Source organism: Macaca thibetana, chromosome 8 (assembly GCF_024542745.1).
Source record: "Macaca thibetana thibetana isolate TM-01 chromosome 8, ASM2454274v1, whole genome shotgun sequence".
Lineage (NCBI taxonomy): Eukaryota > Metazoa > Chordata > Mammalia > Primates > Cercopithecidae > Macaca > Macaca thibetana.
Window position 1 is genome coordinate 116,943,997 of NC_065585.1, and position 16,087 is coordinate 116,960,083.

Consider the following 16,087-nt stretch of genomic DNA (forward strand, 5'->3'; position numbering starts at 1 on the left):
GTGAGCCCTAGAGGGAGGGCTCAAGGGTCCTCAGTGGAGAGAGCTGAGAGGCCTGCCTTTCTGGGGACCCCTGGTTGCAGGTACTCTTTCTCATCTCTGTGAACATCTTTGCACTGGCCACACCAGATATGCCAGGGCAGGGTGGGGAAAACACACTCAAACCAAGTTCTCACATCACAGGTCAAGATAAATGTGACTAGGAGTCAGTGAATGAGTACACAGCCCTCAAAATAAAGCCTAAAATCAAAACCACAATGACACAGCACCTCACACCCACTCGCCTGGCTATAATCAAAACGACGGACAATAGCAAATGTTGGCAAGGATGCGAAGAAACCGGGGCCCTCCCACACTGCTGGTGGGAGTGTAAAATAGCACAACCGCTTTGGGAAACAGTCTGGCTGTTGCTCAGAAAGTTGAACATACTTGCCAGTAACATGGCCAAAAAAAAATTAAACATAGAGTGACCCCATGACCCCACAATTCCACTCCTGGGTATATAACAAAGAGAACAGAAAACATACGTCCATGCAAATGCTTGTCCACAAATGTACATTACTCATGCACAATAGCCAAAACAGTGGACACAACCCAAATGCCATCCATCGATGAATGGGCAAACAAAACGTGGTCTACCCATAAATGTAGTATTATTCGACCATAAAAAGGCATGAAGTATTGAGACATATTACAACATGGATAAACCTTGAAAACATTATGCTAAGCGAAAGAAGCCAGATATAAAAGGCCACATATTGTATTATTCCATTTATACGAAATGTCCAGGCAACTCTATAGAAATGAAGTAGTGGTTGCCATGGGCTAGGGGGTGCAAGGGGAGAGGTGGGAAATGGGGAGTAGCTAGTAATTGGTAGAGTTTCTTTTTGGGGTGATAAGAATGTTCTGAAATTAGACAGTAGTAATGTTTCCACAATTCTGTGAATATACTAAAAAGCACTGAGTTATACACTTTCAGAGAGTGAATCTGAGGGTATACAAATCATATCTAAATTTTTTAAAGATTTTTTAAAATATTTATTTATTTATTTATTTATTGAGACAGGGTCTTGCTCTATTACCCACGCTGGAGTGCAGTAGCGTGATCAAGAATGTTTAGAGTCAGTATACTCATGTAGGCTAACATAAATGAGAAAGAGAGAGAGTGGGAGAAAGAAAGAGGAAAGGAGGAAGGGGGAAGGGGAAAAGAGGAGACAGGAGTGGAGGGAAGGAAGGGGAGTGGAGGGGAGGGGAGGGAAGGGAGGGAAAGGGAGAGGAGGGGAGAGGAGGGAGATATTCTCACTCAGAAATTTTCTTTCTTTGAAAATCCCTTATGACATTTCTAAGGAGAAGCAAGAATAAAGTGTACTTTGCAAATTACCTTAAAGACAAAGAGGAGAAGAAAGAGCCAAGCTAATACATGAAGACAGAAAACAACCAGAAAAAATGACATTTCAGACACAATCATGGACAGAAGTCCTCTGAGTCAGTAGAGGCCACCTTTACCCGCCAGGGGGACAACAAAAAATAGGGGATTTCTGTCAAGAAGGCAGAAATGTTCAGCAGAACACAGCTTCTGAATCATCTGACTCTCTCAGAACCAAGACAAAACAGTCCAAATGCCTACAAGCCACGGGACCCAGGAAATAGAGCAGAGTGGGAACTTTCCCTCTCTACATAAAAGAACCTATTTCTTTTCTACACATCAGATTCTCCGGTCCATCTTTCATTAAAAAGACTTGCCATGGAATGAAAACTCACATTTGAGCACTAAGATGGCCAATAGGCCTTCTCCAGCTCTCCTCTGAAAAGTGAGCTTTTCCACAGAGAAACAGCTTCCTTCACAAGAAAGGAACTCGCACTGGGTGTGAGCGAAACACACATGCAGGACACTTGCCCAGCTAAAAATGCGCACAGTGGGGAAAAGGCACAGAAGCAGTCCCGTCCTGCCCCAGTGCCACATCCCTTTCTGGGTGTTCATTCCCCCACCCCACCCCCTGCAAAATGAAAGAAAGATTGCAATAAACAAGGTGTAAGTCTCAAATCCGCCCCTCACCTAGAGCTTGTAATCAGCTGTCGGGCTCCCATCCACCCACAAGGAACGGCGAGATTTTGGTGTTAAAGCTTCAACCTGCCCTGCAAGCCAATCTTTATTTCCAAGTACTCTGTGCTATAAGCTAAAGGGAGAAAATGATCAAATGCCTCGAATCTCCCCTAAGCAGGAGCTGTGCCTGGGGGGAAAGGTGCTCACCAAGGTGGGGGTACATCGGGTGTCTCCTGGTGCTTTCTGCTGGCACTAATATTCTAGAACATGAAGCATTAAGTACAGCAACATGAATCTTCCTTTTTTAAGAGGGAAAATACGTTTTCACAGAGCAGGGGGAAAAGAACTCTCTAAAAAACAGAGCCGAATAGGCTTAGCAGGAAAAGAAATTCAGGAGATGGAGAGGAGGAGCTCTAAAATATCCACAAAAAAATAAACCATTTCATAGCAATGCTGACCATTTTAATTGATTCTCAATGACAGAAGAACACGAGAAGAGGTAGATGATGTAATGCGATGGCTGCTGAAGGCAACTGCCACAAAACAAATTTAGCCCTTCGAATACCCCAGTGGCCACACGTCATTACAAAAAGCTTCAACTGTCAGGAACAACACTGGGGTGAAGGGGCCACTCCCCCATACATGTAACTTGTCCAAGCCCTGCCATGGCCACCACTTCCCTGGATCCTCAAAGCAACCCTATTATGCAAGACACGCTGATCCAGGCACTTCTGATGATTGAGAAAACCAGGACCAAGCCGTGGGGCACGGAGCCTGAGCTAATAAGCAGCAGAGTCGACACTGGCATGAAGGTCTCCCAGCTCCGTGAAGATGCATCATCAAGAAGGTTGGGCCTCAAATTCTTTCCATTACACCTCATGTTTCTCCCTGGATTATCTCCATAAAGGAGAACAACAATACTCAGAACACAATTCCAACTCTGAGAAATTGTCTGATCTTCCTCCTTGTCTCTGCCCTTCCTCAAAAAAAAAAAAAAAAAAAAAAAAAAACCAACCACCACCAAAAAAAAAAACACGCCAGGCGCGATGGCTCTGTAATCCCAGCACTTTGGGAGATCGAAGTGGGTAGATCACAAGGTCAGGAGATCGAAACCATCCTGGCTAAAACGGTGAAACCCCGTCTCTACTAAAAACACAAAACATTAGCTGGGCGTGGTGGCGGGCGCCTGTAGTCCCAGCTACTCGGGAGGATGAGGCAGGAGAAAGGCGTGAACCTGGGAGGCAGAGCTTACAGTGAGCCGAGATTGCACCACTACATTCCAGCCTGGGTGACAGAGCAAGACTCTGTCTCAAAAAAAAAAAAAGAAAAGAAAAGAAAAATGTCATATGCCGTGGTGTTTTCCAAGCAGACATGGGAGGTGCTAAGCCTAATGAACCTCACAGAAGCCCATGCCAAAGCGATTCAGAGAAATGCAAAAGATGAGAGCCAGGCAAAGGCAAGGCAACTTCGGAGCAGCCTACGTGACAGAAATCAGCTCAATCTGGGCCTGCGTGGAAGAAGGCTCCCAGGCCTCTCAGAAGAGGGATTAAGTTCAGTTGATGAATGCATGGCATCAGTTACTCCTCTTGATTGCTCTCCAAATCCCCCTCTGGGATGCAAGGGGAGATCTAGGGCATCAATCCAGGGCTTCTGTAGTAGACAAGAGACACCCAATATACCACCATCTTGCTGAGCATCTTCCATGCTGGGTGCAGCCTCCCACTTAGTAGGAGATGTATGATATCTGATCATTTTCTCCCCATATATTACAGAAAAACTACTTTTAAGTAACAGGTGGATAGAAGGGCAGGATAAAACTTGAACACCAAAATCTTTCTGTTCTTCCAGGATGGATAGGAGCCCTGTACCTGAGGGCAAACTCAAGGTGGGTGCTGTGTCCGGGATTGTTGTAAAGCACCTGGCACAAGGTTGGACACAAAGCAGCTTTCATGAGCAGGCTGTCTAACTGCTATAAAGCAAACGTTCCTCTTACATTCCGGGATCTGTCAGGGTCATTGGCCCAGAGCTTGGATTGGAATCCCAGCCCTCGCACTGGCAGGCTCTGTGGCTTCAGGCAAGTCATTTCACTTCTCTGGACTTCCCATTACTTCATTTATAAAAGGAGGATAAGCCTACCTATCTTCAGGGTTGATGGAAGGATGAGAAATGGTGTATGCAGGACTTGCATCGCACAAATTCCCAATAAATGATATCAATTATCTGCTCCCTCTAAACTCCTCACTTTCTTCCAACCACCTCTTGTGAAAAGGACGGAATCACACAACTCCTGCCCATGACTCCTGGCAGGCCTGTGGAGAGGTCCAGAGAGCAACTGCTAGGGTCACCCCCTGCCTAAGCTCATTGGAGGACAAGAGGATTCAACACGTGTCCTTTAGCATGATGGATGCCTGGGTTTGCCTAGGACAGCCCTGGTTTGCACTGCTGTCCTGGAATCATTATTAGTAGGATATAGAAGTGTATTCGTTTGGACAAGAACCTAAACATTCATCCTACAAAGAAGGCCGAACCCCCTTCTAACTGTGTAAAGTGACACAACAACACGCCACCAAGGCTGTGCCCAACCTGTGGCTTTCTGCCCGGTTTCCATTTAAAACTCTGAAGCTAAAGTTGCATTTCCTCCAAAAGATTAGGTCCTCCCTCACTGCGCTCAGAGTTGGCTCCAAAATATCTGTCAAGGCCTCGGGGACAGTTTCCTCACTCAACTCTCTCCTTGCCTTAAGGATGGACCCCGTCCTACCTGCTTTTTTATCCCCTGTGATTTCTGCAGCTAATGAGCTAAGGCACAAAATAAATAAATAACAGTAAAAAACAAAAAAACAAAAAAAAAAAAAAAAAAAACAAAACAAAATAAAAACTCCCAGCTGAAGCAAAAAGGCATGAGATTTGCCTGTCCACACAAAGAAGCTGTTCGCCTCTGCCAGAACTGGCTAATAATGGGTCCTCCTTTTGCTTTCAGTTCTGCTGGGTCCATACTATCCCTTGGTTTGACACCACAAAAGAGGAAGGAGCCACCAGCCACACCCGGCTGGAGAGCAGAGAGCTCTGCCCTATGCCAGGTCTCTCCCACGCTGCACTGCTAGGCATGGTAGGCCCTACATGACTAAATGCTTCCTTAGCTGAAACACCCACTGGGGAAGAATTTGTCACCAATACTTCCAGCAGCACGACCCTGTAGCCCTGCCTGGAAGCTCAGCAAACTGCAGGGCAGGGGGGAAGAGGGCGGAGGTCTGGTTCAGCAAGGAATGCAACCCCCCTAGCAGACAACGCAAGGAATCCACCATGAAAAATGGAGGAGCTTGAATTCAACAGCACAGCAATGGACACTTATAAAATTGGCCTCATTTGAATTCCAAAAAAGGCTGAAAATTCAAAGATAGCAAGAGTTATTGATTTGACGAGCTGTTTTCTGGGAACACTGCTTTACATTTGCAGGGCCAGATGTGTTGTCAAAAAAATTAGGCTCCAAATTCTCCAGAGATTATTTGGAGGAGGGAAAAAAAAGCGAAAAGTAAATTTTTTATTTTCTTGCATAAGAAGTCTTCTTACAGAATTATAAGCCCTATAAGCTACATTATACCTTTTTTTTTTTTTAAGATGGGGTCTCACTGTCTCCCAGGTTGAAGTGCAGTGGCACAATCATAGCTCACTATACCCTCAAAACTCTGGGGCTCAAGCAATCCTCCTACCTCAACCTCCTGAGCAGCTGGGACTACAGGTATGTACCACCATGCCCAGCTAATTTTTTATTTTTATTATTTTTATTTATTTATGTATTTATTTGGTAGACAAGGCTTCACTTTGCTGCCCAGGTTGGACTTGAACTCTGGGCGGCTTCAAGTGATCCTCCCACCTCGATCTCCCAAAGTACTGGGATTACAGGCGTAAGTCACCATGCCCGCCAATAAGAAAGCTTCTTATACGTCGCTGTTTTTCCCGCTGTGTTCAAAACGCAAACTCATGTACATGGGCTTGAAGTTGAAACGATCCTGGAGACCTCTTCCTGATCTCACCAAGCGACAGTGAAGTGAGATAACCCACCTGGAATCAGGTGGCATGCAACTGCATCTTTGGTATAGGAAAGATGAACAGACGAATGGTCAATTGATAGATTAGACAGACAATAGATATCTACATGTAGATTAGAAAGCTAATAGATTAATGATAGATTAGGATAAATAAAACAGGTAAGTGATAGATAATCAATAGATATAGAGATGATGGATTAAATAGAGATGATAGATCATAGGTACAGACAGATGTCATATCAAGATAGATATAGACTATATAGATATATATCAATGTATAGATAGATTAGATAAATGATAGGAGGGTAGGGAAATAAATAAGAGGGTAGATTTGGTAGATGATCATTTCGTAAGCTTCTGGAGGCCACCTGGCTATAGAATTCGCTTATCCCAGGTCATGCTAGATAGATAAATATATATGAATAGATAGATAGATAGAGATATGATGATGATAGAAAGATAAAGATGGATATAAACAGATGGGAGAAAGAGAGAGGGAGATCTTTTCACACGCGTTCCAAAGGTGTCACGATGACTACTTTTAAACAGTATGGCACAAAACACCTCACGTTTTCCATAGCCCTAAGAAATAAGAATTGGTTGTCTCCATTTTACAGATGTGGAAATAGCCATCTAGAAACACATTAGGTGATCACACTCAAACAGAAAGCTCTAGAAAGAGAAGTTAAATTTAGATCTGATTCTTGGGGCGCTCCCATCCCTGTCCTGTTGAGTTACTTACAATTCCATCCTCTGAAGCCTGGTCCAATAAACTGTGCCGGCTATGGGAGGGAGGCTGGGAAGGAGGTGAATGGCTGCCTTAAGAGTCCGTGATTCTATGTTATTATCAGGCCCTTTTGATTTTTGTTTCACAGGCTCCCCACAAGGAAAGATTCCAGTCCTGACCTATCATTAGAGAGTCATTAGGTCATAAACACTACAGATTCAACCTAAAGACAGTAGGGTTTTCTCAGGGAAACCAGCACAGCAGGTGGCCACAGGCTGTGGACAGCAGTCCACGTTCCAATTCCCCTCTGCCCCTCGCACCCACCCCGTCCCAGCAGCCAGCCCTGCTCCTGCTCACCACCACTTACTCCAAGTCCTAACCAGTGCCCTTTTAGGGAATTAGCCAAGTAAAACCTTCCTGAACACCAAGGACAGCAACTGAAGGAGGAGGCTCTTTCTAGTGACAATTAGCTCAGCCCCTCCATGGTTAAGCTTCTGGGGAGCATCTGGCTGTAGAATCCACCCTGGCCAGATCGCAAGAGTGTTATCCCACTCCCTCCATGAAGAGGACAGGACGGAGCAGGGAACAGGGAGCAGAGGGCAGCTCTGAGTTTTGGAAAATCTTGGCAGACATTCATTCGGTTTCAACAGAAGTCCAAGTATCAGAACAAGAACTGAGATCCATGATTCTCAATCCCAGCTATCACCTTGAGGCTTTCAAAACGACCAATTCCAGGCCCACCTAGAACAATTCAGTCAGAAGGTCTGGTCTCTGCATTTTGTTACAACTCCCCAGGGGATTCTAATGTGCAGTCATGGTTTTTAAACCACTGCCCTAGCTCATTGCAAAATTCCCTTAACTGGACAGCAGCCTCAGCCGCCGCGACCCAACCCCCAGCAACATCCCCTCTGTCATTAGGGGAACACTTAGTCATATTCAAAGAAAGCTACCTCCCAAATGGGTTAACCAGAAAGAACTCTAATTTCTACTCACTGTCACTCCCCTTTATCATTACCATGGCAGTTAAGACGCTCTAAAAGCAAAGAATTTGAGCAAATGGCTTCACCCAACAATCACAGAGAGTCAAAGACAGAACCCTCAAAACCCAAAGAAATCAGTAATCACTTCTTAAGAAGAAAGAGAAAGGTCAGCTTGGGGAGGAAGAGGGAAAAAAAGAGAGAAACAGCCCTTAATGGGTGACTTGGGGTCAGAGCCATGGATGGTTAAGTCAGAAAACACAAATCCCTTGGCCACCCACAGTCAATTTTCCCTTTAAAACTAATGTACCGGCCGGGCACGGTGGCGCACGCCTGTAATCCCAGCACTTTGGGAGGCCGAGGCCGAGGGATCACCTGAGGTCAGGAGTTCGTGACCAGCCTGACTAACATGGTGTAACCCCATCTCTACTAAATACAAAAACATTAGCTGGGCATGTTGGTGCATGCTTGTAATCTGAGCTACTGGGGAGGCTGAGACAAGAGAAGGGCTTGTAACTGGGAGGTGGAGGTTGCAGTGAGCCGAGATTGCGCCATTGCACTCTAGCCTGGGGAATGAGAGTGAAACTCTGTCTCAAAAAAAAAAGAGAAAAAAAAAAGCTAATGTACCAAACAGGCACAGTGGCTCACGCCTGTAATCCCAGCACTTTGGGAGGCCAAGGCGGGAGGATGGACTGAGGCCAGGAGTTCATGACCAGCCTGGGCAACAAGCAAGACCCCATCTCTACTAACAAATAAAAAATTAGCAGGGTGTAGTGGTGCCCACCTGCAGTCCCAACTACTGGGGCAAGAGGATTGTCTGAACCTAGAAGTTCAAAGCTACAGTGAGCTATGATCACAACACTGAACTACAGCCTGGGTGACAGAGTGAGACACCATTTCTGAAAAATAAATAAATAAAACTCTCTACACCATTAATTTTTTAAAGAAGGGCAGAATGCTCACCTATTATGGGCTGTCATAAAAAGCTAAGAAAACCAATCCAAACCTAGGCAGGGAAAATGAAACAGGCGCTCTACCCTGGTTCCTGTCTTGAACAGAGAGAGAGATATTAAATGAAACTACTGAAAACTTACAGTGTGGTTAGGTGTTTTCTTAAGCGACTCCGTGGGTATATACCTGCTTACTGAACACCCTTTCCCCTGCAACTCAACATGGAGGCTATACCAGGACCAGTCGCATTGCAAGCTTTGCAGGGAAGGTGGGCAGAGGGGGAGGCAGTGCCAGGATGGGGTGGTTTCCATCCTGTGCTTCCCCAAGCTCTGGGATTCTCCAGAGGCAGAGGGGCTGCCATGGGGGGATGACAAAGAGAAAGCAGAGAGGATCTGGGCTCCCCCACAGCCCACCCGCCACCCACCATTCCAACCAGAGCAGTTCTGCGTTCATCAGTCTCATGTCTCAGGTGGAGGGGGTTCCACACAAGGTTTCACATGAGAACGGGTTGCCCCGGGACAACGACGCTAAAACTATTGTGCGTAGAAGGAGTAACGGGTCTGGCTCCCATCAGACTCATTGGGCAGCTTCTCCGGCTGCCCACACAGCCAGCTCCGGGCATGTGGGGGCCTTAGAAAAATGGAGAGGACACAATTGCTGTCCTCAGAAGTCTCTGCCCAGCTCACTCAGCCAGGACACAGGACAAGGGCACCCTCGGACACGTGTGTCATGGAAGCTCTCATCTAGCAATGAGGAACCCTGAGATGCAACCACTGAATGCCCGACCCTCACATCTAAAGGTCAGGCAGACCTTTCTAGAGCTTGGCATTCCCACGGGCCCCACCTCCACTCCTGGCTCCAGCTGTCAATCAGGCCAGCAGGATCAACAGGAAGTTCCCAATAGTCTGTACGACCCAGCTCTAGGGCAAGTCAGACGACCCAAGCACTGGGAAACACTCAGTGCTGCGACTCTCCAGGCTCCATGTGCAACACCCATAGGCAGAGTCAGAAGTGGGATGAGGGCACCTGAAGGGGTGGAAGATCACCACCCCAGTGAGTCAGGCTCATTTCCAGCACCGTAACTGCCAGCTCCCAGGGCCCGGCAGGGGCAAGAAACCCTGGGATATTATGAAAACTGCCACAATGTCCATGAAACAGGGTCTAGACACCCGCTCGGGGATGCCCTTCCTTCTGGAAGGGCCTAGAAGCCCCTAGCCCCCACAGGCCTACCCAGCCTACCTGGCTAGCCCAACCCAATGACTCCCTTCATGAGAAAAGCATTTGGTAAAGTGTGCGTGCTGGACCTTTGGGAAGAGCTGTGCTATCTCTCAGGATGCTCCGTCATTCCTCCTCTGCACTACACCAGGCATTAGGAGATCCCTCCGCTCTGCTCAGTGCCAGGCATTAGATCAGCCCAAACTATGCCAAGGGGGCGGATGGATTCTTCCAGTCCTGCCATTGAAGGCCGAGATTCACACAGTGACACCTGAGTGGACCCAGGCCCCCAGCATCTACCTGCAGAGGGCACCCGTGTCCTCAGGAGAAATGTGTGACTTCAACCATGTGGGGACTGAGGGGACGAGGGGAAGAGCCCAGAGAACCAGCCCACACCAATGGCCCACTGGATAACGTGGCTTTCTAATCGCCAGGCCACAGGCAGATTTTGTGGCAACAAGTTTGGTCCTGGACTTTGAAACTTGGGTCTGATGTGGTCAGGCGTTTTTGTAAACACTTTCTAACCCAAGTCAAATGAGTGCTGCAAAGGGAATAATCAAAGTATCAATTACAGACACATCCATATTACAGTGTGTGCATGGGTTCACACATGTGTACTCGCCATAAGGAGGGAGCAACCCAAATGCCACATGGATGAACAAATGACAAGCCGTGGATGTACCGCAGTGACACTCAGGAGCCACGTCCCTTCAGGAAGCCACCTCGCCTTCCTCCCAGCCCTCCTACCTCCATGGGGAGGCTCACTGGGAAGAGCTGGGACAAGCCCAAGGCCCTTGGGGGAATGACTGCTGGGTCCACCGTGGTGTCAGGATCATGTGATTTCTCCATGTTGTGACCCTCTGTACTTGGAGAGCAGGCTCTCTCGCAAGAGGACCAATGAGAGAGCTACTGTTCCCACCCCCTTCTAAAGAACAGCCCGGACAGAGGGAGCTGTCCCATCCAGAACCACAGGCCATGCCTGGGCTCTGGGCCTCCCCTTCCTGCCACCCTCCCCCACCACGGCCAGAGCTGACCACAGGGACTCAGGGAGCTGGGGCTGCAGAGGGAGCCACTGCTGAGCAAGCGGCTGCTTCCACCAGGGTGAACACAGTCCACACTGGATACCTAAACCCTCCTCCCTCTTCGTGACACTAAGTCTCTTGGCATCACTCAGAGGAAGCAGGAAATCAAGTCTCATTAGTGTATTCATTCATTCATTCATTCATTCACTCATTCATTCACCCATGGGCATTAGCAGAGTGACTCTGAGGAGTGAGGCTGCCCAGGCGGCAGGGAATAGGAAAATGTAGGAGACAGAGGGGCCCTTGACTGAACCACATGCAAGGCTGAATGCCACCTGGGCTGTGGGATAAAAGCCCAACATTTGCGAAGGGGCTACACAGCAGCCACACATCACAGGAGGAGATCAGTGAATGGGGAGCACCCAGGCTGGGCCACCAAGGGTGACGGAGCTTCTAGAGGTAGGGAAAGAAAGGGAGGGCATCCCTGGCTGAGATGACAACGCAAGTCTGGGCTTGGGCAGCAGGAATAGGCCATGTCGCGGAGGGCTCTGATACTTGGGCTGATTCTCTGAGCAAGAGGGAGTCACTAAAGGCCTCAGAGGAAGAAGGCAGCACGATGAAAGCTGCGCCAGAAAAACAGCCTGGTGAGAGGCAGGAGGTGGGGGATAGACAGCGAGACTCCTCAGAGGATCAGGGCCAAAATCCAGGAAGAGGTGACAAAAGTCAAATCTGTGTGGGTAAGGGAATGAGTGCAAGAGATAACACAGAGATGAAAGCAACTTGAGGCAGCACGAGGACATGAAGATGCCAGGGTGACTCTGCAGATACCGCCAGCACGACCTCGAAGGAGCCCTCTCCAGGACTGGGCACTGGAAAAGTGGCAGGGAGCAGAGAGGGAGTCCGACTGGGGACAGTTGGATGGAGGTGCCTGATGCACATCCAGGGAACCACAGCCAAAGGAGAAGTGACAAGGCTGGTGGTCAGGAGGGAGGGCCCCTTCCAGCCCTGCGGCGGCAGCACCTCCCCTCCTCCTCCCTGCTAGAGTCCAATCCCCATCTCTGCTGTGCGGTGCTGCCCGGGGACCAGGGAGCCTGCTGGGTGTGTTGTGCCTGAGGGTGCACATCCTCTAGGAAAAGCCTGGAGTTCAGATGAGCAGAAATGACATTTAGAACAGTGGTTCCCAAGCCCTGGAGATCCAAAGTGTGCAGATCCAGCATGGACCCCTAAAAGTCATGCTTTCAAACCGCTCCCCAAGCACCAGATTCAAATACAGGGTCACAGGCCCCACCAGCAGATTTGCTACTTTAACCAGGTAAGGTGAGACCCAGGACGTGTAATGTTTCAAGATGCAGCCCATAGAAGCAACACACAAAGCACACAGTCCACCAGCCATGCCCGGACAGCGCCCGCTCTCAGTGAATGCTCAGGCCAAGCCCTCCAGCAGCTGGGACCTGTTTCTCGGGCTGCGCGGGGGAGAGTAGAGCTCAGTGTACAAGAGATGGGACGGTGCCAGTATCCACCAAGGATGAAATGACAATAGCTACCACGTGGGAGTGCTCACTACTGGGCAGATGCTGTTGTGGTGCCACCACAGTCCACCTCTGTCAAAACTTGTCCCATTTTGCAGATGAGGCCACTGAGGCTGAGAGCAAAGGTGGCCCATGGCAAGCATCGAGGCCAGAGCTACAGGTGTATGTTCCACACCTGGCCAACTGCACCGACGCACAGGGTAAGTGTTGGCAAGTCGTGTCTGTCCCTCTGGCCTCAGTCTTCCCCTCTATAAAACAGAGGTAACTGTTCCCAGCTGCTTGCTGGAAACTCTGGGATCCTAAACTCAAATGACCATGAAGGCCCTGGGAAGCCCGCAGGGTTTTCCCCAAGCAGCAGTGCGGCTGCCCCCGCAAGCCCTCAGTCGGTCTGGATGCCGCCTGCAGGGTATGTCTGCCGTCTCTACCCACCCACCACTGGGTGGAAAGGGCAAAGGACGTTCCCACTGCTCCACACTGAGTCCTCCTCATAAAGATCTCATTGTGCGATTCTCAATAGCAGGCTCTGTTTAATGGCAATAATATTATCTTCTGCTGCTGACATGCCATCTCCTTTTTTAAACTGAGAATATTTGGCTGTGTTTTCCTCTACATGCAGCGCCATTTCAGACAGAAAGGAGCCTCCAGGGCCTGTGACCTGGGAAATGCAGAGCCAGCAGGGAGGCAGGTGAGGATTTACCTGTGAGGGCAGGTGACATGGTGACATGGTCTGGAGAAGGCCAGGGGATGGAGTGCCCAGGGGTGGGGCCGGGGGCAGTTGGGAGGAAGAGGGAGATTCTTGTACCAATTCACTTCAATTGTTTATTTTAGCAAGCAGCAGTGGGCCTGTGAAGTTTCCAAAGTGCCCTAAGCATTTCTTTCTGGACTCAATACATTAAGTCAAAGAAAGCAGCAGGTCATATGTGCCAATGAAGTGGTATTAAGCTATTTCTCTTTGCAAGGCCTCCTTCTCTGTGAAGCAAATCTCAGGACTCACTCACTGAAAGCAATGCAGAACGTATGACCAGCAAACAGAAAAAGGAAAATTCCTCAGTTCCTCATCTGTATTATTACCATTCCCTCCCCCGGGGAAAGGCAGGCTAGCAGAAATTCTACAGGGGTCAGTAACCATAGGTGGTTATTTGTAAGAGTAGTTAGTACTTTTCCCAGACTATAGAAGCAATGGCATTTGGGGGTCACAATGCTAACCATACACTGCCCCCTCTGATGACTTTCATTCCTTGAGGTTCGCTCATTGGATGCCCCATTCTATCGCCGGATTGCATCACACAGCCTCCGTGCAAATGCCATAGCATTCTGGCCAAGGAAGCAGAGCAGGCAGTCAGACTCGTCACTCCTCCTTCTGGACCACCTGCCCATAAGGCCATCTGCTGACTCTTCCGAGCTCCCTGGGCCAGGTGCGGCACTCAGAGGGGGATGTCCCTCGTCCCTAAACAGAAGGAACCCATCTGGATGAACGGAAAGAAGGCCACAGCCGCTGAGGGGGAAGAGAAATTCAGGGTGGTGGCAAGAAGGCGATGCTTCTGTGGTAGCGAAGGGAAGGCAGGAAAGAGTCAAAAACAAGAGCGGGGGCCAAAGCACGGGGCGAGCGTGTGGAGGGAAGAGGCAGATCCAGGAACGCAGGACAGGAGATGGTGGGCTGAGGGGTTCTTTCCAGCAAGTGTGAGAGAAAACAGGGCCTTTCTGTATCTGCTGAGCAAAGTGTACTTGATTAGAGGCAAAATCTCTCTGAGTTTCAGTGAATGAGTTTCAGTGAATGGACGAATGTAGGGGGCTGGAAAGGACTTCCAGGGTCACCTAGTGCAAATCCCTCACTGCAGACGCACAGCTACAGCATGGAGTAGGGTAGTGACTCAAGGTCACACAGCAAGTCAGTGTCGGAAGGGGGCCAGCACTCCAGACTCCTAACTCCTGGCTGAGGGCATTTCCCTCTCCAATGATAGATGACACTGACCATTCGCGCGATAATTTTTTCGTTTTTTTTTTTTTGAGATGGAATCTCATTCTATTGCTCAGGATAGAGTGCAGTGGTGCACTTTCAGCTCACTGCAAGCTCCGCCTCCCGGGTTCAAAGATTCTTCTGCCTCAGCCTCCCGAGTAGCTGGGACTCCAGGAGCACGCCACCATGCCTGGCTAATTTTTGTATTTGTAGTAGATTCGCCATATTGGCTAGGCTAGGCTCAAACTCCTGACCTCAAGTGATCCACCCGCCTCGGCCTCCCAAAGTGCTGGAATTACAGGCATGAACCACAGCGTCCTGCCAGAGAAATATTGTTTTTAATGGCTTATTGACTCTTTGTGACCAATCCAGGGGCCTGCAGGGTCTCCCTGTGAACTCCAAACCAAGGCAGATGATCACCCTGATTAGGCCTTCCCAGCTGACACCCAAACAGTCTAAGCTTCTCTAAGTTCAAGTGTTTCTCCACAGCCCGCCCTGGAGGAGAGGCAGAAACGCCCACAGGTGCCAGTGATTCCCCAGCAACTGACAAGGTGCAGGCTCTGTTCTCCCCAGGTGAGAACGAAAGGTCCCCCCGACATCCCTGGAAAATGGCACCCACTAGGTTAGAGGGCAACGTATGCAGCAAGACACAAGTCACAAGGCTTACACTTGGAGGCTTTTCTCAGTGGTGCCAAGAAAGCTGAAACAGGAGAGAGTTGTTCCTGATGCTTCAGACCCTGAAGACCAGGACAGAGAGAACGCCAGAGGGTGAGTTGTGATTTAAAATGCAGGGGAATTCAGACTAGGAGGGGATGGCAGGGCAACATTCCTCTAGCTCAGGCAAGATAGAAAAGAAGCTTCCAGATAGACCCCAAAACCACATGCAAAAAGACCACCACTAGGAAAAATAACCAGTAAGAAAGGTTTTTCTATAGCAGAAATAGCTAAGTTCTTTCTACTCAGACCCTCTTCTGAACTGAACTGCTAGCTTTTCATATATGACGGACTCCATGTTGACTTTCACTCTTGGATGCAATCCTTTTTTTAAAAAATATGTATCTGATGGGCCACTGTGCAGCTTGCCCACCTCCTCAAAAACAAAATGACATTTGTCAAAAGGACAATCAGTGGGCATGCTGGAATCTGGCAGTTCACAAGCAAACTCTTAATATTATGTGTGCTGTGTCACAGTGCTGTAAATACAGTTCAGATTTGGTTTAACAAAAAGCACAAAGCAACCAGGCACGGTGGCTCACGCCTGTAATCCCAGCACTTTGGGAGTCCAAGGCGGGCAGATCACCTGAGGTCAAGAGTTCGAGACCAGCCTGACCAACATGGAGAAACCCCGTCTCTACTAAAAATACAAAATTATCCAGGCGTAGTGGTGCATGCCTATAGTCCCAGCTACTCGGGTGGCTGAGGCAGGAGAATCACTTGAACCCGGGAGGGGGAGGTTGCAGTGAGCCCAGATCGCGCCACTGCACTCCAGCATGGGCAACAAGAGCAAAACTCCGTATCAAAAAACAAACAAAAAAAAGCACAAAGTCCTTGGAGCAATACGTAAGGGGCACCCAAGTGTGGGTTCCAGTAATTTTCGTATCTAAAAGACAATTATTATCTGG

The 16,087-nt window shown here is 48.7% G+C and overlaps 1 protein-coding gene across 2 annotated transcripts in view; it reads right to left on the reverse strand.

Moving 5' to 3' along the window:
- The window catches only part of DPYSL2 (dihydropyrimidinase like 2), a 145,809-nt gene that overhangs the window by 58,683 nt on the left and 71,039 nt on the right, over positions 1–16,087 (reverse strand). The gene's annotated exons all lie outside the window — the stretch shown is intronic.